The 22,520-nt window shown below is 39.5% G+C and overlaps 1 protein-coding gene across 5 annotated transcripts in view; it reads right to left on the bottom strand.

Moving 5' to 3' along the window:
- ZMIZ1 (zinc finger MIZ-type containing 1) overlaps positions 1-22,520 on the bottom strand; it is a 298,803-nt gene that overhangs the window by 190,440 nt on the left and 85,843 nt on the right. Inside the window, exon 1 of one of the 5 annotated variants that reach the window (XM_027699956.1) lies at positions 1,055-1,079. The exons of the other annotated variants lie outside the window; for them this stretch is intronic. The gene's annotated coding sequence lies outside the window, so the exon portion shown is untranslated. Of the gene's footprint in view, positions 1-1,054; positions 1,080-22,520 lie in introns of those variants that run through there. 5 annotated transcript variants of the gene reach the window in all.

The raw sequence follows: 22,520 nt of genomic DNA, 5'->3' as shown, positions 1-22,520 counted from the left end.
CATTCTGAAGACTGGCTATTGGACTGATCTCACTTACTGCCAGAACACCAAGAAAACAGCCATCATTTATGCAAGGAAGACAGCGTATAAATCAAGACAAGCCTAGGATACTTGAATGTAGATTCATTGTCACTTCAGACCTTGAGACACAGCTCTTTGGCTCCTGTCAGCTAAGTCAAGATTCAAGGTTATGATTCCCCAGATAAAACAGACAAACCCATTTTGTAGTGTCAGCCCAACCAAAGGGTAGTTTTGTTTAAATCCAGTAACACCAAGTTTCTTAAAAATATTGTAAGAAATAACACCAGTTTTTACAAAAATCTCTGTATCACCTACGAGATACAAAACCACAACCAGCTTTTTAACTGGCACAAAGTCTGCATGAAGACCTGTATTGCAGAGTAACCTACTGGCAAATGAAGTTATGTTGAAGCTTTTGAAGCATTAGGGTTAATCATCACAGTAACACTCAGGTCAAATTTTTCACTAAACGATTAATTTGTTTTCTTTCCTCATCTCTCCTCTGGAGACTGTAGAAACAGTGGTGAGCTGGGCAGAGCCGTAAAAACTCAAGATACAAACCAGAAGAGCAGACTGTGCAACAGCAGAGGGTACAAAAGGGAACATTTGCTGGTTTTCCTAGATCTAAATTTCCTGGTTAACCCGCACAGACAAGACAGCATCAGTAAGCACTACGCCCTCAGAAACACAAAGGCAATTTCAACAAGATTCAGCAATGAATCTGCACCGTACTTCAGTATCGCTTGTCAGTGTTTGTACCATGCTGGCCTCTCAAGGCTCTCAGCACAGACCAGCACACCAGCACAGGAGGTGCTGCAGGGGCCTGACTGTAAATGTGAATAATCCCACAAGCATCAAGGGATTATTCTCCACGGTTCAGCCATCTCAGTCTTTGCACGCAAGGTGGAGGAGAGGATAAAGTGGCTCCGCAGCCTGTAATGCAACGTGTACACATCCAGCCTTCAGCTAGGACCACATTCCCTAGTGCGGTTAGTTTAGGTGCAAGCAAGCCTAACCGAATGCAGAGCCTAACCTTGTGCACAGAGCACCCCTCCCAGGCAGCTGAAGACCCTGTGGTGTGCAGCACAGCTGCTGAGCCAAAGTTTGCAGGCCAGGCTTCTGTGCCAGCGAGAGCTCCCCGTGCCGCGCTGTCAGCAGATGAGCAAAAGGGAAACAAATGCCAGTAACATCTTCTGGGCTCATTAGCTTATGACCTGCACAGGAAGGGGAATCACTGGAAGATGGGGCACAGTAGGGTTGCTGCTCTCTGAGATATTGCAGATTCCTAACTATTTTTACTCCTCCTAATTCATAAGTTTGTGCCTTGCTCAGCAGTGAACCTGCTCCTGCAAAAGGCGCAGCAGGGGTGCATCCCCTGTGCTGAAGGAGGAGGGAGGGGAAGCCCCTGGTACCAGGCTGGCAGTGGGAGGTGAAGACAGAAACATGATCTGAATAAACAGAAGCCCCTTGCAGCAGAGGCCAGCACAGAGCAAAACATGCAAAGATGGAGAGTTGCTTAGAAGGAAAAGTGTCAGTGAACCACTCAAACATACACTAGGAATTCCTGGTGTAGAAGATACTAAAACAGAAAAAAAATCTTACTTTTACAAACAAAAGGAAGTAATTTATTAGCTCCTGTTTACTGTTTTCATTCCATCTACTTCTACGACGCTGTGATTCATATATATCGGTTTAGGATCTGTTCCAAAGTAGTAGGTTTTTAATCTGCACCGAAACACTGCAGGTTCTTGAAAGAAAAAGTATTTTCTTTATATTTTAAAAAGTATTTTTCCTTTTACCATCTAGGTATGCACAGTGCCTTGCAAACTGCAGCCAGATCATAGGGGAGGTGCCTCCTAGTAATACTATAAAGAAACGAAAGAATTGTTTCAGCAAAACCAGTATGAACAGTGAAAATAAATTTGTTCTAATTTGCACTAATAAATGGCAACAACAACAAGAACAGAAGCAGCAGCAGACATTTGATGATTCAATATTTACAAAACTACATTGTTTGTAAAAATTGCCAAGGAAGGTTTAAAGTCAGACAAAAAAAATGTTTTAATTTACAACTGTCTATAAGCAAACTGCTCAGCCCCTAAATGACTGGGCTCACCCTGTGCTGGTTTTGTTAGAATGAACTGCTGCATACAGAACACTGTCATACTGAACATCCACTCAGAATATGACATGTTCAAGGAAAATTAATTATAAGCACTTTTTCTTTCCATCATATTCACAAACACAGATGTCATTTTCACAACACAAATTCTTCCTCATCTCAGGAACAATTAGTGAGCAAATTGAAAGCTGAGATTTTCAACCAAACAAGAATTTTCATTAAAATTATACAGATACATACAAAAGTCAACAGGATCTAAGTGTTCATTAGGTAATTAAGTAATTTAAATATTAAGCACAAATTTATCAATATTCTACATTCTTGCTAAACATAACATGCAAGTCACCACTGTAATGAGAATTTTGAGCAAAAGATAATTTTTTGTAGGGAACAGGATTTACTCGGGTAGATGTAGTTCTGTGTTATTCCTTCTGTGTTACAATACAGTGCACTGGCTCACGAGTGCTGTCTAATAAGGATATTACAACACTAGCAAACATCATGGCTAAACTAAATCCTAATGTAAACTACTGTTAGAGGGGTATTACATTGTTTTCATTTGCTCTGTGCGTTGCAAACTTTAGGATAATAATATTGTTCAGTAATAGCAATAGCTTAATTTCATGTTGTAACACCCTAATGACTTTATTGTTTCACTCCCATTCCAATTCCAATAGCTATTACCATTTAAACACCTGTATTATCAAAGTGCTGTGGTTGAGTACCTTCCGGATAATTTACTTACGTTACAAAAGACTAATTCAAAGGAAGGCTGTATGTTTCTCTAACTCTTGCACCATTTATCTTTTGAGCATTGGCAGAATCTATCAGGAAAGTATGTGTTGATTAAAACCACCAGCCTACAGTTATACTGCATGTGCAGGATATATCTCTTTCAACATGATGATGAGAGGGCAAGGGCAAAAAAATCTTTATTGGAGGAAGAATGTCTAAAAAATTTCCAGCACAGCAAATTCTTATTACACGCAATTAAGAAATTAAAGTTTCTCAGACAGAGTTGTCCACGTACTACATTTAGGTCAATGGCTTACCCACATAAGGATTAACTGCTTCCTCCATGGAGACAGGCAACAGTATACAAACCTTAATTTCATGAGTGATTGTTAAAAGTTAAATTCTTCTACACCCAGTAATTTGAACACCAAAAGATTAGGATAAGTTGTTAGAGTAGTACACAATTTATCAGATAAAATATACCATTATCAGTCTTCAACAACATTAGATGACCAGACCTGCTCTAGAAATTTTACTCTACTTGCCATTGACAAATATATTCAGTTAAAATGTCTTATCTCCAACCTTTTTCTAAAAAAGAGGTTCAACTTTTTTTTTTTTTTTACTTCACCTTAATCAACAAATATAGTATCCTGAAGAAATTGTAAATCAGTACTAAAAAAATCGCCAATGCTTAAAAAGCGGTTTCAAAATCAACTATTTTCCAAACTACTAATTCATTGAAATTGCTTTCACCACAAACTATGTAATATGGAAAGTCTCATGGGAGCAATGTGACAGCTTAAAATATTCTCACATCAGTGACTTCTACAAACCAGCTGGTTTGAACTGAGAACTCTTAACGCTGTGACCCCCATGCAGGTGAACGTCCCATACCTATATAGCAATATGTACTATTTAGCCTTGCTGAAACATCATGAAAGCTCTGTTGTACTGACCACATTATCTTTTGACCTTTTAAAAATTTGGGGGTTAAGATTTTAATAGGCATAATAAAGCTGTTTTATGTTGGTTTCCTGTAGTGGTCATGTTTGAAAAAATAAGATTACCATAACCCTTTCTACTCGATTTTGTACCTCTTGGTCTTGCTTCAGGACCAAATATTTGACTGTTATCCATATAAATGAACAACCTGCAATTGCTTTCTTTGCACATTACATAAAAATATTGTTCAAGACCTGCAAGGTACCACAAGAAAGCTTTACACTGAGATCTAACAGTAAAAGAAAAAAAGAAAAAAAAAAATCTCTTTTCCAACACAAAATATTTCAGGCAAGTCTGATAAAATACTTTTCTGAATTTTTTTCCATTCTGATATTTACCAAGAAATACAAACCAAAGGTCTGTGAATTTACTCTGTAAATTGTTACTTATATGCAGTACTTAAATTTTGATATTAATTAGTCAATCAATAGTAATTTCTCTGATATATATTATTATTGCCATAGTATATAGTCATTACTTCCACAGTCCAATACTGAGACTTTTTCTCAAAACAGAAAGATATTTACATAACATTTTTGAAGGGAAAAAAAAATATTTCAGCCTCTTCTAATTAATAGTCTTGAACGAATTATGATGGTTCATTTGTTCTCCTACACAGAAAGCAACTGGCCTCTGGTTAAAAAAAATAAAGTTATATTAGCTTTTAATTTCCATTTCCAGAGGTATGTTTATGAAATATTTAACTTTGTAATAATTTTTCCCAGCACACACAATGACTACTGTGTGTTCTCTCTTGTGCTCCCCATTTGCCTACCCCAACTACCCTCCACACTGAACCTACATTACAATTAAAAATATAAATTTACATTATAATTTAGGTACCTCTGTGAGTGTCCATGTATAATAAATGTAATCACTAACTTACCACAGAGGGAAAAAAATAACACTGAATTTCTCTGCTTGTTCTAAGAAATGCATGATCTTGGTTTGGACCATATGAAAAGACCAGGATGTTGGATGTAGCCCAAAGCTCAAACTGGACAAATGGCTTTTAAAAATACTATTTATACAATTTTAGTAGAAAGACTAACATTGCATTTTTAGAAAGATAACTTGTTTAATAAGGATTTTGCATTTCATTAGAACATAACAAAGGTTCTTGAAGAAATTCATATGCACTGAATTCATTACTTGAAGTGACCGGCACTTAAGCAGGAAACTTCCTAAGGATGCAACAGCAAAGTATACTACCATGTTTAGTGTGACATGGAGTTAGGCACAAGCTCAGTCTCAAGAATTGTTATTCCATGTGCTGAAATAATTCACATCTTCATGATACATTTCAAAAGGGGGAAAGGGGAGAAGCTCTTGGACACAACACATAAGCATTTCTGGCATCTGAAACACAGTTGGGATTCAAAAGTTGCAAGTCCAAACAAACATCTTCATTAAGATATAAATCTACTTGTGAGACTAAGACACCAACATAAAAAATTAACCCTGATTTGTAAAATTACTTGATGAAAGCACACACTGTATTTTCCACTTCCTGATCTTTGGAATAAACAGCAATACTATAGCACACACCTCCAAAGGAATACAGCCAGACCAAAACCTTTGGGGTTTGTCATTCTCACACATACTCTTACAGCACTTCAGCTCTTGCAAGGCTTTCTTCCCAGCTAGAGCCAGCTATTGCTGGAAAGGAGCCGACAGCTTTTCGTGCCTCAAAAAGCAAAGCAAGTTACCTGAGCTCTCATTAGTAACCAGTCCGATAAAGGCAGTACTGAGGAAACCATGTTTGTCTCTAAAGCAGCAAGGTAGAAAATTTACCTCATGTATACCAGCCAGGGAAGATTTTGGAATACATATTAGCAACACCCAAAGAACAGTTTACTATAGGGTTCAGTGAAGTCTGAGACAACAAGACACTTAAGAGCACAATGGGTGAATATGAGCAATAGAGCCCAGCACGACATCTGCAGATGGACAGGCCAGTAACCACATGGCAGCTTACCTTGCAGCAAAACAATGCTGTCAGCGAGCTGAGTAACTTTGGGCTCCCAGGCCTAACTGCACCCTGGGGTGAGGGAGTGCCCAGGACCCCCCTCATCACTGCCCAGAGCAGCCTGGGCAAGGAGCCCTGACCAGACAGCACGTCCTTATCTCCTACTAACAGAAACCTTGTTTGGGGGCCACCAGGCATAACAGAGCTCAAATCTCACTCATGAAGTATTCCATGGTTTCTCACAGAGAATAATAACAGTATTTAGGAGATTCATTTCCCCCTTCATGTCCCAGACTGTCACACAGATTAGTACCTTCAGTGAAATGTTGCAGTTAAACACTTTTCAGTCCAGCTCTGTTTGTTCCAATCCAATTCTCTAAAAGTCACGTGGAGAGTTTTCAGCTTTAAGCACCATTTCTTGCACTCTTATTTAATTACTGTAAAGGAGCTGGTCACAGACCTGATAAAGTACTGCAGTCCCTAATTCTCAACTCGTATCTGGCCTTCCAAGTGAAAAGCTAAATAGAGGAATCATACTTGGTGGTAATTTCCATGATGTTAACAAGTTTTGCACAACTTAAGGAAGAAAGCCATGATTTTGCAAAACTATGCAACAACGTGCAGTCAGCAACAGCATTCACTCGCTACTTATGTATCCTCAGGCTGATTTTACCAATGTAACAATAAAAAAGTCTACGACCTCTATTTGGCTAAGACTCAAACTAAGATCCAGTAGTTTACTTAATTAAATTATAAGGATTTCTTTACTGCTCTTAGATAAAGAGGGTCTTTTTACCAGGAATCACAAAACTAAACAAAAAAGCATTAAACTTCTTTAATACTGAAAGTTTTCACTTAACTCTGCGGGAGAAAAGTAACTTAATTTCTCACTGCCTGGTAGTATTTCCGCAGGATATTCAATCTTAACTTCACACTTAGCTCAAAATCTTTATTAATATTGCCAGAAATCAGCAAGGTAGGGGGAGATTGACTTTTTCTTATTTATTTCTCATTCCCAAAGAAAAAAAGGTGGTGATAAAATGCATACCTGTTAAAACAACATGATTTAAAATTTTACAACAGAATGAAGCTCCTGTTGTACCACCTGGTTAATAAGCTGTCAGTTCATTTATTAAGAACTATAGAGATCTGATGGAATTTGGGCAAGCAGCTGACAGCCCATTATATTCCTAATTCTAAGGTACATCCTGTCGTTCAGTAAAGTTTGAATAAAACAATTCCACATGCCAGGTTTGCAAGTGAGCTATACAAAGAACAAAGGCAGTTGGGAGGAATCTTGTAAAGACCTAAAGCTTTGTAGAGTATCTAGAGAAATGTATCTATAATGAGACACTGAATCAGAGTCATTTCCCCTGCTACACTCCCCAGTGCATTTTCTCCCATCCCTCCTCCATCCCACACAACATTCCTCACCACAAGGAGGTTTTGAAGCAGGCTTACAAAAGGTAATCACTGTTGGAGGGAGGAAAGGTGGGAGGTTTTTCATTTCCAAGGCTAAATGGATGAAGCTGACCTTAATGGTTAGCATCTACAACTGTTCTCAGGGTGAGGAGGGGGTTTGGGCGAGCTGAGGAACAAAAACAAGTCTCAGCTTAAGCCCAAGAAAAAATGGTGGGGACAAAGGGAAAACAAAAAACCTTAAGAGTTGTGATTCTCAGCTGTCCAAAATACCCTTTCCTACCTTACAGGAACTGAAAGTGACGAAAACATAACTTTAGTACCCTTATTGGATGTTTTACTACATCCTCACCAGGATCTTCATCAAAATCCTACTTAAGATTAAGTCAGTGGCTGGTTGCAATGGTAAAGTGGCACCCCTGGGATGTTGCCCAATGTGATTAAAAAGCACACAGAACAGTGCCACAAATTGTAGCGTTTTCAACGTGGATATCCCTGTGGTTTTGTTTTCATTTTTAAGGAGACTTCAACAAACCTTTTGATTAAAAATATATCTAGCCATTAAAAAATGGCTAGGAAACATCTTCTGCTAGAAAAGGTGTGCAGCATTAGCCTGTGGGACCGGTACTTGCACAAACAGCTCTTCTGCTGTGACAAAACTGCATCAGAACCAACAACATGATAGGTGGAATCAGGGGAACCAGTTCTGTTTCTGAATGTTTCAAGTGCAATTGGAACATTTTTTGAAATACAAAAAAAGCATAACAGAGTCTTCCTCATATCACAGCAATGCTGGAAGACCACATGCGAATAATGTTCGGACATATTTAAAAGACCCAAATCCATCTGCTGCTGAAATCTTTACAGGTCTCAGCTTTATTTTCAAGATTGTCAACTGGTAGGAGAGAAGTAGTTTTACCTCTTGTTTGTAGTTTTGCCTTTTGTTGGTAGGACAAACAGTAAGTTACAGAAAGTTCCAGTGACTTCCCAAAAACCACAAAGGAGAGTCTGATAGAGCCAGAACTGAACATACCTATCCTGGTCAGAATCAATCACAAAAATACCTACTTCCAACTCTTGTCACAAAAGACAGTTTTGCCAAGATCCTTTGATTTACAAGCCACCAAAACCTGGAGTTGTAGAGATGGATTAATCTCCATGTCATGACTAGTCCTTTTTTAGTTACTTGATTGACATTACAACTCTGAGTCAGGACTGCACTACCATATGTAATTAGGTTCACACTAAGTACTCCACAAAATAACATCAGACTTAAGTTAAACACATGTTCATGTGCTTTTCTAAGCTCTATTCTTAACAGTGACACATAAGTAAATATTTTTATAGCTCAGAAATCTCAAACCCTTTACCAGCTCTTTTAATCCCCACTGTTTTAGGCACTATTATTTAAAGGCATCAAATCTAGTTATTTTATATAAAAACAGAGCATACTGATTTCCTTGTTATCATAAAGATATGAGTATGTTTCCATTTTCATAACTGTAGGCAATGCACAAGGGATCAGAACTTGCAGACATTTTATCACTAAGCATTATACAACAGCACTTTCCAAAATTGCAGTTTATTCCTTCCCTTAAAACCAGAACAAATGCTGATAGAACAAAAGGGAAGATACACCTGCTCTCCTTGAGCTGTTACGTTCTGGGGGATGGATTGTGTTCAAATGCAAGCTCCATAGAAGAACAAGCTAATTTGCAGAAACATACTACCTCTCCGTGGTTTGAGCTTAAATATAAACAAACAAAAAGTGACTGTAAACCTCAGCATAACAGTTAGAACATTTCTTTTGGTAAGTCACTAGCAAAACTTTTCTTAAGAATTGCTCATCAACTGCAAATTTTCCCAAAACAAACAAGCTTGCCAAACAATCTTTAAAACCACTCAGGGGAAAAGCATGGTAAGAGATGACATTCTTGGGAGTTCCTGTTTTCCTTCTACCTGCTGGGATCTGCAGGACTCCTGCATGGATAGCCCTTCCAAAGCGAGGTCAGGTCACACAAAACTGATGTTTCCAGAATGGTTAAAAGGGGCCCATGGAACCCTAAACTAAATGGCTTTAGCTTTAACTTTCTGAAGACACTTTTGACAAACTCATCAGAGGGACTGAACCTTCATGAAAATTCCATACAAGCAGGTTCCTGCTTGCATGCAGCTCCTTGTTGGATCAGGACCCAGGCTTAATGATTTGTACTGGCTTTCATGATTAAATAAAAATTCCCTCAGAAAACACTGATTAAGTATGAAATATTTTCAAATACTATGGCTCCCTGCCTTACATACTGAAAGCTTCACAGGTCCAATAATTATCGGTATCAAGACTTGCTCTTGAGTCAGTGACAAATTTGGAAGATATGGAATTTCCAGTTCATGTGAGACGGAAACTCAGACTGCCCAAAAAATCCTATTTCTCATACATTTCTCAATTACAAAATAAAGAATTTCCAAGGTCTTAAACTTGTTCCGTTAGGATGACAACATATATAAGAATAATCAAAACATACTTTAAACATGTTACCATCACTTACAATGTTGAAGCGCTAATGGAGTTAAATGTTAAAAGAAATACTTCTTCAAATAAGAGAGGAGAATACTCTTCAGAATCTTATGCTTAATATGTCTGCTATTCACATGGAAGTGTGTCACCCAGTCATCTCTTCTTAAATCACTTCCATCACTTCAGTGTTGCAGATGTATTGGAAAATATAAATGGTGAGAGGGAGGAAGACATGGTAGAATAAACCAAAAAAAAAATCATTTTTCAATTCTCAAAATGCTTTAAAATATATTATGTTTTATCTATCTCAGCAAGTTTTCCTTTTTCAAAACCCAAAGTGTGTATCTTTTTTGGGGCATCACTAACTGCCACTAGCACTGTGCAAACCTCCAAACTTCCAGAGGTTTGGGCCAGCTTCCAGAAGCTGACATATTTACCAGCATCTCTTTGGTCAAGAAATTCTGGGAGACTTTCAATTCATCCCAGTTTCCAAATGGTCACAAATATTTCAAGAATAGCCTTTTCTGTGGTATTTCTCTTTCCTCTTCCAAACAAACCCAGCAGGACAGAGGTATGTGAAAAATGATGTAAAATACCTCTTGTACCTCTCTTAACCACCTAAAAATGATCAGTGTTTCTGGATAAAGTTTTGCTTTTTGAAGCAGGATACACAACAGTAACCCTTGACAAGTATTATGAATGCTCTTTAGAAAAGTTCACCTCCTGTTACGGCCCAAATGGAAGCATCTACATCTCATCTTCCTGGGGTCACAAAATCTTGTTTGCACTTGCACCTCTTGCAGCAAAGGCCAGAATCTAGCAGAGGCACATACTATGTTATCTCATTTACAAAAAAAGATATCTATTTTTCCATATTTCCCTCACAGAAGTCATTGGAGCCAACAGGCGATTTGTACCTTCAACCTTCTGATAACCTTGCAACAATGCCACTGCCCTGCAAGCAACTGGGCCTTGCTCTCCATCGATTTCAGCAAGCAGCAGGTTTTGCACCAGGATGCATTATCTTCCCAAGACTGAAAAAGATTTATATAACGAAACTTTGATAAAAATCAGCTCTTGAGAGCAGTTACAGGATAAACTCAAAGGTCTAAAAAACCCTAAGTGAGGCAACAAATAGGTTTAAAATCATGTTCGATACAATACCTACCAAGGCCAAAAAATTTCACTGTATCATGACTAATTTCAGTGGATTTATGTTCCTATGCTTGGCCTCCACTACAGACCCCTTGTATTTGAGAAATTAGCAGATAACCTAAACTTTTTCTGACCTCCTAAAAAACCAGCAAGAACTTGACAGAGATGAAATTTGAACAAAAAAACCAAGCTGCTTAAAAAAAACCCCACAAACGCAGAGGCTTTGGCTGCCAGTGGCTCACAGCATTATTTTTTTTTCTTAGCTGTCCACAAAAAATTCACGTCAGACTGTAATTGTTTTAGCCTTTGCTGAAACATGTTCCCACTGAAAACCATCACTGCATCATCATCCTTCTGTAGCAGTTTCAGCTCAAGGCTTAATATATGAGGTATCACAGACGGACCACTACCACAAAGTCTATTCTGTCAGCAGCCCTGCTTTTGGTCTACCTTCATATGTCAAGCTGTCATTCATAGCAGGTCAGCAGCTGCTTGGTGAGCAGCTCTGCCAACCCCACTGCAACAGAGCAGGCTTCCGAGAAAGGGACCAGACAGCTTGAGGTGAAACCAGCTCAGCAGTCCCAAGACAAGCCCTGCTTCCTCATGAATCACAGCCATTAGTCACGCTTACACAACACAAACACCAGTATTTGAACAGCAGCCTGCCTTGCTGGGGACAGCTGCATGCTAACTTTTACAAAGGTGCTCATTAAAGCCCCCATTTCCTTTTGTCTTTCAGATCTCGCAGTGCTCCCGTGCTAGCCTGCTTCTGAAAATTACATTTACTGCTGCCATGACAGCTTTGGCTTTTGGAAGAATAAGGTGTGTTGTCTAAGCAACATTTGGGGCCTTTCCGAACAGCTGATAATACTGAAAGTCAGTGTAGTTGTAATATGGCACAGCCACACTAATACAGACAACCCACAATGGTTTTGTTCCATCATGACTAACATGTTCTAAACCTGCCTGTATTCCAGTAACACTGTGATCCAATGACCAACCTTTTATTTATAAATATACCAAACCCCCCACATGCCTCAATTCTAGAAAGACAAGAAACAAAGGTATTGCTTCTCTTTTAAACAGAGGGACTGAAGGGCTTCCCTAAGGTCTCATAGCTGTTGAAGAAGTATTCTGCTTGTGCCTTAAGCACAAAGACCCCGTCCCCAGTGCGATACCACAGGAATCCTGCTTTGCTGGTTTCAGCAACTCGATCGGCGGTCCCTGCTGTCGAAGAACTGCTGCACCAAGTGCTCTCATCTACTTGTTCTGGGAAAATAAAAAATCCCAGGACTGTTCCTAAGCCAATTAGCATCTTGCTAGCACCACCTTCATATTTAATTATGTTTAGGAAGTAATTATCAGCAAAGACCTTAGTCAATACCCTCATTCTATTAGCAAAGTCACGCCCAAGGAACAAGCAGGAACCACACAGGAATAATATCCAAAGCAATTTGAACCACATGCACACTACATTGTATTCATGTCAGGTATGTTCTCTTTCTACTGTCTTCATTTTTCACTTTTTAAATTACTACATCACATGACATCTTTTAAAGGCTTCAACAAATTAAAGAGCTTGACAGAAATATTACTGGAAAGGAGACTTGGCTGTATGCAGGAGCATAGATTAGACTTACATATTTATCCTTTCTGACATTATAAAACAATTAAAAAGCAGTCTTTCTTATGCTATTTTGAATTAAAGTGTTATTTTGTAATTAAAGAGTCAAGTCCTAGAATTAAGTGACTATCACCTGGAAATCTTAATCTCTCTCCTTTTTAAAAATTTGGTAGTGTGTTAGTAGCAAAAACTTGAAAAATGTAATTTCAGTGTCCTTAATGGCATAAGAGAAAAACAAATAAAACACTTCAAACCCCCCAAGAGCAAAACCACTAAAAAATACTCAAAAACTCCTTAAACAGAAAAAAAAAAGCTCCCCTGTATTTGCATGCTTTTCTAGAAAAAAATCTGACAGAGTTGCAACCAGAAGCAAGTAAGGTTTTCCTCCCACCGACATGAAAGTCCATGAAATTTCTACTACTGAACCCTACAAAAGACAGAGCTGAATTCCCACAAATCAACCACACTGCTCATCAAAGTTATTGTAGGGAAAGAGCTCAGTCTGTGGCCAACCACCCCGGCAGAGCCACCGTGACACGCAGTGTTACACAACGAGCTCTCCTTCCACGCAGACCAGCAGCTTCTCCACACGGCAGCATCTGCAAGTGGCCTGGATGCAAGTCAGTGAACTGGAAGGGAGAGTCTCCCACGTGAACTTCCTTTCCAGCGTCAACGCAAGCATGAAGGATATCAGTTCAAAACGAGAGGTGAACTGGAACAGGAGTTTCATCACATGGAATAAGCCAGTCACTGTCTCAGAGCAGCGTGAGCTGTGCTGGTTAGCGTGTTCAGGGGTTAACAGTTCTCACACTGACTGGACATTTCTGAACGACAAGCCTTTCCCCAAGGAAACAGATATTGTGAACCACAATTAAAATACACAGTTTATACAACAATGTCACAGAAAGGTATTTAGTTTAATCAAAGAGAAAATACTGCAAATATTCATGTACTGGTTTTTTTTCATTTTAGAATGCATTTGCAAAACTTTCCAAGGACTACACAGTCACTCAACAACATTATTTAGCTGAATATATGGCAAATTTCAGTTTAGGATTTGGGTTTTTTTGCTGCTAGGAAGATAACAGAGTGAAGAAACCTTTTTGCAGCTGAGTGGGTACCAGAGCAAGGTTATATAGAAATGTCTATCTCCACTAAAGGCTAGTGTTCCAGAAAAAAAACCTTTTTATCCTTATTTCTATTATTTGTTTTACAATAATATCTAAAAGACTCTTTGCCAGATACAAAAGCAAACTGCGACAAGCATTCTCCCAGTAGAGATTTATAATCTAATAACAGGATATGGCATAGGTGAAGAGACTTGTCCAAGGTCACATAGTAGATACACGCCACAAATAAGAATGTCAATACTTCCTGACACTCTCTCTAGTCCCTTGCCATCTAATTCACATTGCCTCCCTACACCTTTGATGACAAACAAGCAAAGAACCTATTTAGGGTGGCAGGAGGGGGATGTGTGTGATTCTTCAGATGACTGTGAGCCTATTTTGCTGATTAAATAAAAGGTTTCCATTTATCCTTAAATGGAAGAGTTGCAGGTACAGTCTTTATTTGCTATTACCACAAAATCAGTACAAGTTAAATCAATAAATTCAATTTCTCAACAGACATATGTAAAAATCCTTTTATTTAAAGATTGATTCTTAAAAATAGAAAAATCTACACCAATCTTCCTTCTGTGATATCTGTTGCTGCTAATTTTCAACAGATACTTTCTGAGGAGATCTAAAGCATTAAAAACATAAGCTTAGCTATCTTCCTTCCCTGCCTGCCTTTATTTACCATGTAAATTGCCACCCACACACTTTCCCATATAGAACACAGTGGGGTACTATTCACCAACACAGAGTTTCAGCAAATGCAGCTCCTGTCCCCAGCAGGAATAAGGTTGTGCTGAAGTTCACTCTAAGTCACATAAATTTATCTGGGGGTAACAGGAAAAAGAGGTCTGGTAAGAGTCATCGAGCTAATCCAACTTACTCCTAATGGACTTGAGGGTGAGGGAATAGAGGGAGACACAGAACAGAAAACACACAGAGAATAGATAATTTCAGGAAAAGCAGTTTTAACCCCATGAATTTACATTTTACTGGGGTTTCTTCATGACACACACAACCTACATGCTGTACTACATATCCAAAAAGGTGTCAAAATCAAGAAACCAAAAAATAGCCCCAAAATTCAGAACTGTGTAGGTTTAAACTCTTCAAAACAACAAAAAATGTTGACAAATATCGAGGGATCTTGTCTTTTAGAATATTATTTTCTTCCTTTCAAAAGCCTTAACAAATGTTATGCAATCTCAAAACCCATTTATGAAGTGCTGTCCTACCACTGTTCGCTCAGCGAAGGCACACAATGTTTCTTAGATAAGTATCAACATTTGTATTTTTATGCACTCAACGCCCATCTGCGCGCCTGCAAGCCGGAGGTTTATCCTTTCCTTTTGGGAAAGGAGCTCCAAGGGGCAGGTCACTGCTCTCCACTTCCTGCAGGAGCTGCAGGAGGCAGAGGAGGTAGAGAAACCTTCACATGCCTCAGTCTTCCTTTGGGTAAAGTATTATCAGCCTCTAGAGAATAGAAACTGTAAAATCTCTACATTGCCGTGTACCACAGACTGTGGGGGAAAAAACAGAAACACACACACATGCGAGCTTTGCACAGGGAAAAATATTTTATTCCGAGACCTCAACGCAAGGTTAGTGCAGGGGAAGACAGGCTCTAAATCCAGCAAAAAAAACAAGGAAAGAGGAGAGAAACAGAACCAAAATGTTCTAGCATTCCCATCTGCCTTTTATCTCCTTTTAGAGGTCCACATAGACACATATGCACAATCAAAACCTCTACTTTCCATGAGAAGACAAGAAAATGCATGTTTTGTACAAAGACACATAGCACTACGCCTGCACATTTATTAAAATTATGTTCTTACATTTACAGAGCAAGAAAAAAATCAAGCAACCTTGACATAAAACATACAAAAACTTAATGCAAAGTGTATGCTCGAGGATTTTCAAGTATCACTAGTCCAGTTAGATCAGTAATAACTTTTGTAATTTTGAATTTCCATGATGGGGGTATTCCTTGCAGGTTTCAATTAGTAGCCTTTACTGTCTGAAAGTCTTTACTTTAATCTAATTTTTTTCTTCCCTCCAGTGAAATGTTTTGCCATTAAGCAAAATGGAGGATTAGGAATAATCACAATTAATGGAGCAAATGTTTGTATAATGAAATCATGCTTGTATCAGCAGGCAAAATGAGAGACTCAGAATAGCCTTTCTCCACTCATGATTTTAGCCTCAGATATTACAGGAAAACAATTTAGAGCAAAAGATTATCCTCTGGCTCCTAATATGGCATTACTGAGGACAAACAGAAGTGATGTTATCCCAAGTGATGTGTTAGGCAAGCTCAGAACATATATTTTGTTCTCCCTCCCTTAAAAAGGTTTTGGGCAATATGGGGTTTTAAGAGGTCTGACTATCAAGGAGCTTGGTGGCTAAATAATTAAGATATTAAGTTTCTCACTGTTTAGATACCATATTCTTTCAGGGAGATTGCAGTATGCTTTTAGGTCCCCTTTCTGAAACGTCTTTTAATATCTATTTCTGACTGTTCTTGTCTCAAAATGTTTTATTCTAAGCACCAGAATGGATCTACAGATTAGATTATGAGCTTACCACCCACAGCCAAAGTTTCATAGACAGGATACAACAGTAATGGCCACTTTCTCACTTTGATGTAGGGAGTTACACAGGAAATACCCAGTGAGACTGCAACTGCTGAAAAATTTTAGTGCTCCCTCCAAACCACTCTTCAATTACTCCCAGGTTGGCTTTGCCCCCAAAGTGGCATCCCCTGCATACAGTGTCAAAGCAGGAAGCTGCAGAAAGTGCTCAAATCCCCACAGGGGCAGAAGTAAGGAAAGGTTGGTTCTCACTGAGACTTTAAAGCTGTTCTTTTCATTAAGAATCAGTCCTTGTAGAACGGATGGAAAACAGCCCGTGCTGTAAGTATCAGTATCTAGTAAGGGCCTTTTTTGTAGTGCCAAGATAACCATCTCTGTATGAAAGAAGCTGTGCTTGGGAGTTTGAATGTTAAAATAAAGATATTAATTTTGAAGGGAAGGAAAAGTCAATAAAAAGCAAATTCAATCATCTTCAAAAGAATTCAGTGCATAGCTCAGAAAGCACTGGCAGAAGATAGATGCCTTTACTGCAACAGGAAGACAAATCAAAATACATATTGGAAAGGGCAACATGCTTTCTTAGAAACTTCACTGAGAGTCCTAGAGGCCTTTGTTGCCACTTAGTCAGAAGCTGGCAAGTTTCAATCCAGCTTGCTACCACTTAAGTTTCAAAACATATTCCAGCAGTCTTTCTTTAAAGGTTAAACACAAATGGTTTTCGATAGTTAATTTCTGGTACTTCAACAGACTAGTAACACGCAATATTGTAAAGTGTGTCTAAAAATAGTATTTTCAAGAGTTCTGCTGGTTTTTACTTGTGAAGAGCCCTTGTAATTTCATTTCTATGCTCTCCCTGTAAGTGAGCAGGTAGCCAACCCAAAACACTGAAATCCAAGGACACAAACTGTGTGCACTTTGCTATATTTTACTTCTCTGGCCAATGAAGTGAGACCACTGAACACTGCGTTTATATAAATATTTGAGCATACTACATTTATTAAAAAAAAATATAACCAGGATGGACTTCAGAGGAAAAAAAACCTCCTCTTCCATTCTCTTACTTCCCAAGTGCCTGAAAAACGGGTCACTATGTAATTTCTTCTTACTGTACTTTCCCAGGAACTTGAAGGCATGGTATACACTTGGGTCTGTATTTTTCACATGCTAAAAAACTCCAACAAATTTAAGATAGTATGTGTACACATATGCATGCAGTATGCTTTTTTCAGTCCTTAAACTATTTTAAATTGTTTTTCTTTCAAGTCCCAAAGACACATCTAGTTTAGTTTACTTCTGCCAACATGTCTGTACAATGTGTTTATTCAAAGTAGTATGTCTTGTGAGATTAGGGTTTGCTTATGCTTTTACCTAAGACTGCTAATATTAGTGTCACATAAGATGTACAGAAATCAAAACTGGTAATTCTGGGGATGGGTAGTAGGTTACCCTGCACCTTTACTGACAGAGTTAGGGTGTCCACAAAGGTAAGGTCTAGATCTGCTCTCTCCCTAATCCTGACAAATTTGCAGCTGAAGCTTTGGTTTGGACCCATTATATTCTAACTGGTAGCAAAAAAAATCCATCTTGCACACTAGTACACTCACAGATGTTCAGCAGAAGGGTTAAAACATGGACACATTGACAAAATGAGATCTGTGATTGCTCCACATTTGGGTTGACTCTGGAGCACATGCAGGAAGACACCAGACTGCAACTGACCCCACCACAAAGAGCCCTCCCACACAGCCCTGAGCGGGCAACAGGGCAGCTGCCTTCTCTGAGCCCCTTACCCGAGTGAAACCAACTGAGGAGAGCAGGTAGCCAGCTGCCACGAGCTCTTCTACCAGCAAGGAAGCCCATCTCATGGTCCCCATAACAACATGGCACACAAAGGTTTCTGTTCTATCTTTCATTCACTAGGGTTCTCATGTAACTTCCACAGCAAAGGACTTCAGAGCATTTAAAGAAAAATGAAGAGGGCAACAGGGTCTCTAGGGACATCAACTACAAAACTGACTTGTGATAAAATTAATTCTCTCAGCTATACACACAACAGCCTTTCTTTGGCCAACAATGTGGGCCACAACACGAATTATTTTTATGGATGAATATTGTTTTATAGTTCGAGTCTTCTGAACAACCCACTGAGTCAAACTATCCAGTGGAAACAAGTTCTTTCACAAATTCTGGCCATATTATGGCTGGTTCTTCTTGAATGGTCCAACTAAAAGATTCATCATTCATAAACACACACTAAAGAGGTTACAAATCCATTCCCAATGGAAGTCTGGGGGCTGCTTACCTTTTCTATGTGCCATTTCCTTACTTGAGGTGTGTGACTGGACACAAAACAAGCAGTTTCTATTGCTACTCCAACTTCACTGCCAGCAGAGGAAGAACAGTAACTACACTGCTTATTCTTCAATTCCCCTTCTCTCTAAGAAAAATCTCAAAACCAAAAATGTGTTTCAATATACAATTTCAGGAAAGGCTCTTAGGCTCAAATCTGTGGGACGCCCTCAGTCCACTGACGCTGTAACAAAGAAGCCCTGCTTATCCATGTACTTCAGAAAGTATCATGACCCTAAGCATAATTTTATACTCTAATTTAGTTAACATTTTTGCATTACTCAACAGCTTTTACCAAGCTAGAGCATATTCTCAAGCACACATACATAACAATGTGTTGTTAATTACTCTGTTGGTGGGAAAGTCTGTCAGGTTTCTTACCTTTTATTTTTAGCCACTTCCAAGTACTTTTTATCCAAGTCTGAACGGGGGAGCAGGGAGCATATATTTCTATTAATCAATCAACGATGGCAGTGGTGGTGCACTCTAGTTTTTCATTCTGACTGCAAAGCAAAATTAAAAGCTATATTTTGCAAATTTACGCATTATAGATTGTAGCGGCAGCTGGTGGACTGCTGCTGAGACAGACCGTCTTTTCCCTTCCAGTCCCCTGTGACCGAGATGGAAGAATTACAGGACAGCACTAGCAGCTGCTGCTGCTGTCCCAGAAGCAGCAAGCCAAGGTCTCTGGAAAAATAATTGGGGAGGCGGGGGAAGGGAAGAAGGGGGACAAAGAAGTTGGGGAGGGGAAGGCATTGCCAAGGCTGGCTGCACAAACAACACACTGCACCTTGCCCTCAAAAGAAACAATTGAGCTGGTTTGGGCTTCCTTCAGTAGACACAAGACTCTTAAACCATTATGAGACTTGAAAACACTAACAATTTTTGATAAGGACTTCTAGAGAATTAAGAAATAGTGAGAAAAGGCAAGATTCCTTCCAGTTTGATGATTACAGCAGTTTGCTCTTGAATTCTCCAAAAATAAAGTGTAGCACAATGAGCAACACCCTTCCTTGTAGCTTTTGAAAAGCTTTAAGACAGAGTCATTCTGTAGAGCACTCTACCATAGCACAGGCACAATCTACGAGTCAATGTATGCCCTGTCTGTCTCCTGTAAAACAGGGGTAATCAAATCCTTTCTCACACACATAGTCATGCAGATAAATAATTAATGACTCCAAGATATCATGTGCAAACACTAAAGATCACTTATTTTAGATAGATTTGAAAGTGGAACTAGTGGGAATTATGCCCACTTGTGAAAAAACTGCCAAGTGCAAAAATCAGCTCGCTCCTGTATTTGGTCACCTAAGCAGTGGCTCAGTGCAGGCAAGCAATGCCCATCTATGCTATGCAGCATTTAAATATAAAGCTCATCTCAACAGGGTTGAAATGCACTCAGTGACTAAACAACATCTGCCCACACCTGAAAACCTAAAGTTGACCTCAAAGCTTTCACATTTCCCAGCAGATACCCTGGGTTCAGGTTGACCTCTGGGGCCCTGGTGCCCCACTGGGAGGGACAGCAACCTGCCTCCCTCCCTGTGAATGAAGAGAACCCCTTCCAACAGTGACTTCCAGTTTAAACAGAAGAAACCTACAAATGCTCATTTTCAAGAAAGACAGTCTGTTATACACAAACCCTGTAAGGGTCAAGCATGTGTGTCTTGCTGTTCATTCCAACAACAGACTTCAGTGCAAGATACTGGTTGGTCCAGTGAATGCTGCTTCATTTTCACAGCAGTGGCAAAGACTGCCGGATTAGCCACAAAACCGATTACTCGAAGAAACATTGAGCTATTTCAAAAGAAAAAAAAAACCAAACACCACTGCCACCACAACAGATGAACCTTTCTATGCCCTCTTCAGAAAGACTAATTAGAAAGACATACAATCACAGTTTTACTCCTGTAGGAGAGAATATGCTTCATCTTAAATATATAGCTTATCTTTTAATTGGATGATCTGTTTTCATCCAGTGTATTTGGTCATTTAAAAAAAAGGGGAAAACAAAAGAAAATATTGAATAGTCTTTAAATTGATCTCATACACATAAAACAAGAAATGTGCACAGTCAGAAGAAAGTACTGCTGGCTGAAAAAGGTTTCATTGGTTTTGTTGTGTGTCAGAACCCCTTTCAAGATAAGCCCAGAACTCTGCATACAAACCCAGCACCATTATAAGCAGATACAGCCTTCTCTCCATGTTAGAATTCCACATTCATTTTGGGAAGCTAAGTCAGTGATTGCTATCTGAAGAAACAGCTTTTGATATATCATCAATTTCCTGAAGAACATATCAGTTTATTGAGCGGGGGTTTTCAGACTCTTATCTCATTCGATAGCATTATGCCTTACATTTTTTTTAAATTTTTTAAAATTATGGCTAAAGTATTGAGACGCCTGCAAAAGACACTTACTTCCTCAAAAACTAACTCGAGGTATCAGCTGCTTTTGAAAAAAATTAAATAAATCCTTCCTCCTTGGCATATTAGGTCCTACATTGTTTCTAAATCCAGAGAGTATCTAGTCAAAGTACTGGTACACATGTCTGGGATTAAATCCACCACCACTTTGATTTTTAATGCATTTAGGAAAGAACTCTCAGCAACATTAAACCCTTTCTGCTGCTATAAACACTTCATAACTTATCACCCAATTCCCACTCTTCAGGCCACATCACCTACAAAGCTACCTTATCTTGCAGCAACAACACTGGCCTCACAATGCTCACTATGCAATTTCCCTCAGATTTCATTCTGTGGTCATCTTTGAAATTATGAAGTTCAAGTTCACTGAAAGCCATACCTAGCTAACAGAAAAATCAGTTGTTTACCTCCATCTAAGTCCTGGTGCATGAGAAACCACCTCACTGAAAACATGTCCAGAGTGGCAGAATAGCAGAACGGGTGATGTTTGTGCCCACTGCCTCTTGTCCTGTCACTGGGCAACACTAAACAGAGCCTGGCTCCCTATTCTTTACACCTTCCCTTCGTGTATTTTTATACATGTATGAGATCCCACCTGAGCTTCCGCTTATCCAAGCCTAACAGCTTCAGCTCTCTCAGCCCTTCCTCATATGTGACATGCTCCAGTCCCTTCAGCATCTTTGTGGTCCTTTGGTGGTCCCTCTTCAGTATATCCACATCTTACTTTTACTGAGAAGCCCAGCACTGGAGATAGCACTCCAAGAATGACCTCACTGGTGCTGAGCAGAGGGGAAAGATCACAACCTGCTGACTGTGCCTGATGCAATCTGGGATATCATTGGCCTTCTTTGCAGCAAGGGCACAGTGTCAACTCATGTTTAACTTGGGTTCCACCAGAACACCCAAATCCTTTCTGCAAAGCTGCTTTCCCAGCAAATACTGATCTCTGGGGCTCTTCCTCTCCCCAGGTGAAAAACTTTCTGAGGTTCCTGTCAGCCCATTTCTCTAGAGTGTCCAGATCATTCCAGATGGCAGCACGACCCTTTGGTGTTAACAGCCATTCCTCCATGTAGGCTTGCTGAGGGTACACTGTGCTCCATCACACAGGTCACTAATGGAGATGCTGAATAGCTTGAAGACAGGGAGGCCCTTAAAGAGAGACCTTGACAAATCAGAGGGCTGGGCAATCACCAACCAGATGAAGTTCAACAAGGTGAAGTGCTGGATTCTGCACCTGGGATGGGGCAACCCTGGATGTATGGACAGACTGGGGAATGAGATGCTGGAAAGCAGTGCCACAGAAAGATACTTGGGGGTCCTGGTCAATGGCAAGTTGAATATGAGTCAGCAGTGCCCTGGCAGTCAGGGGGGTCAACCATGTCCTGGGGGGCATCAGGCAAAGCATTGCCAGCCTGTCGAGGGAGGGGATTGTCCTGCTCTGCTCTGCACTGGAGCAGCCTCACCTTGAA

This window comes from Neopelma chrysocephalum, unplaced genomic scaffold (genome assembly GCF_003984885.1).
Source record: "Neopelma chrysocephalum unplaced genomic scaffold, ASM398488v2 Primary Assembly neopelma1_143, whole genome shotgun sequence".
NCBI classification, from domain to species: domain Eukaryota; kingdom Metazoa; phylum Chordata; class Aves; order Passeriformes; family Pipridae; genus Neopelma; species Neopelma chrysocephalum.
This window is presented reverse-complemented; position numbering and strand designations above follow the sequence as displayed.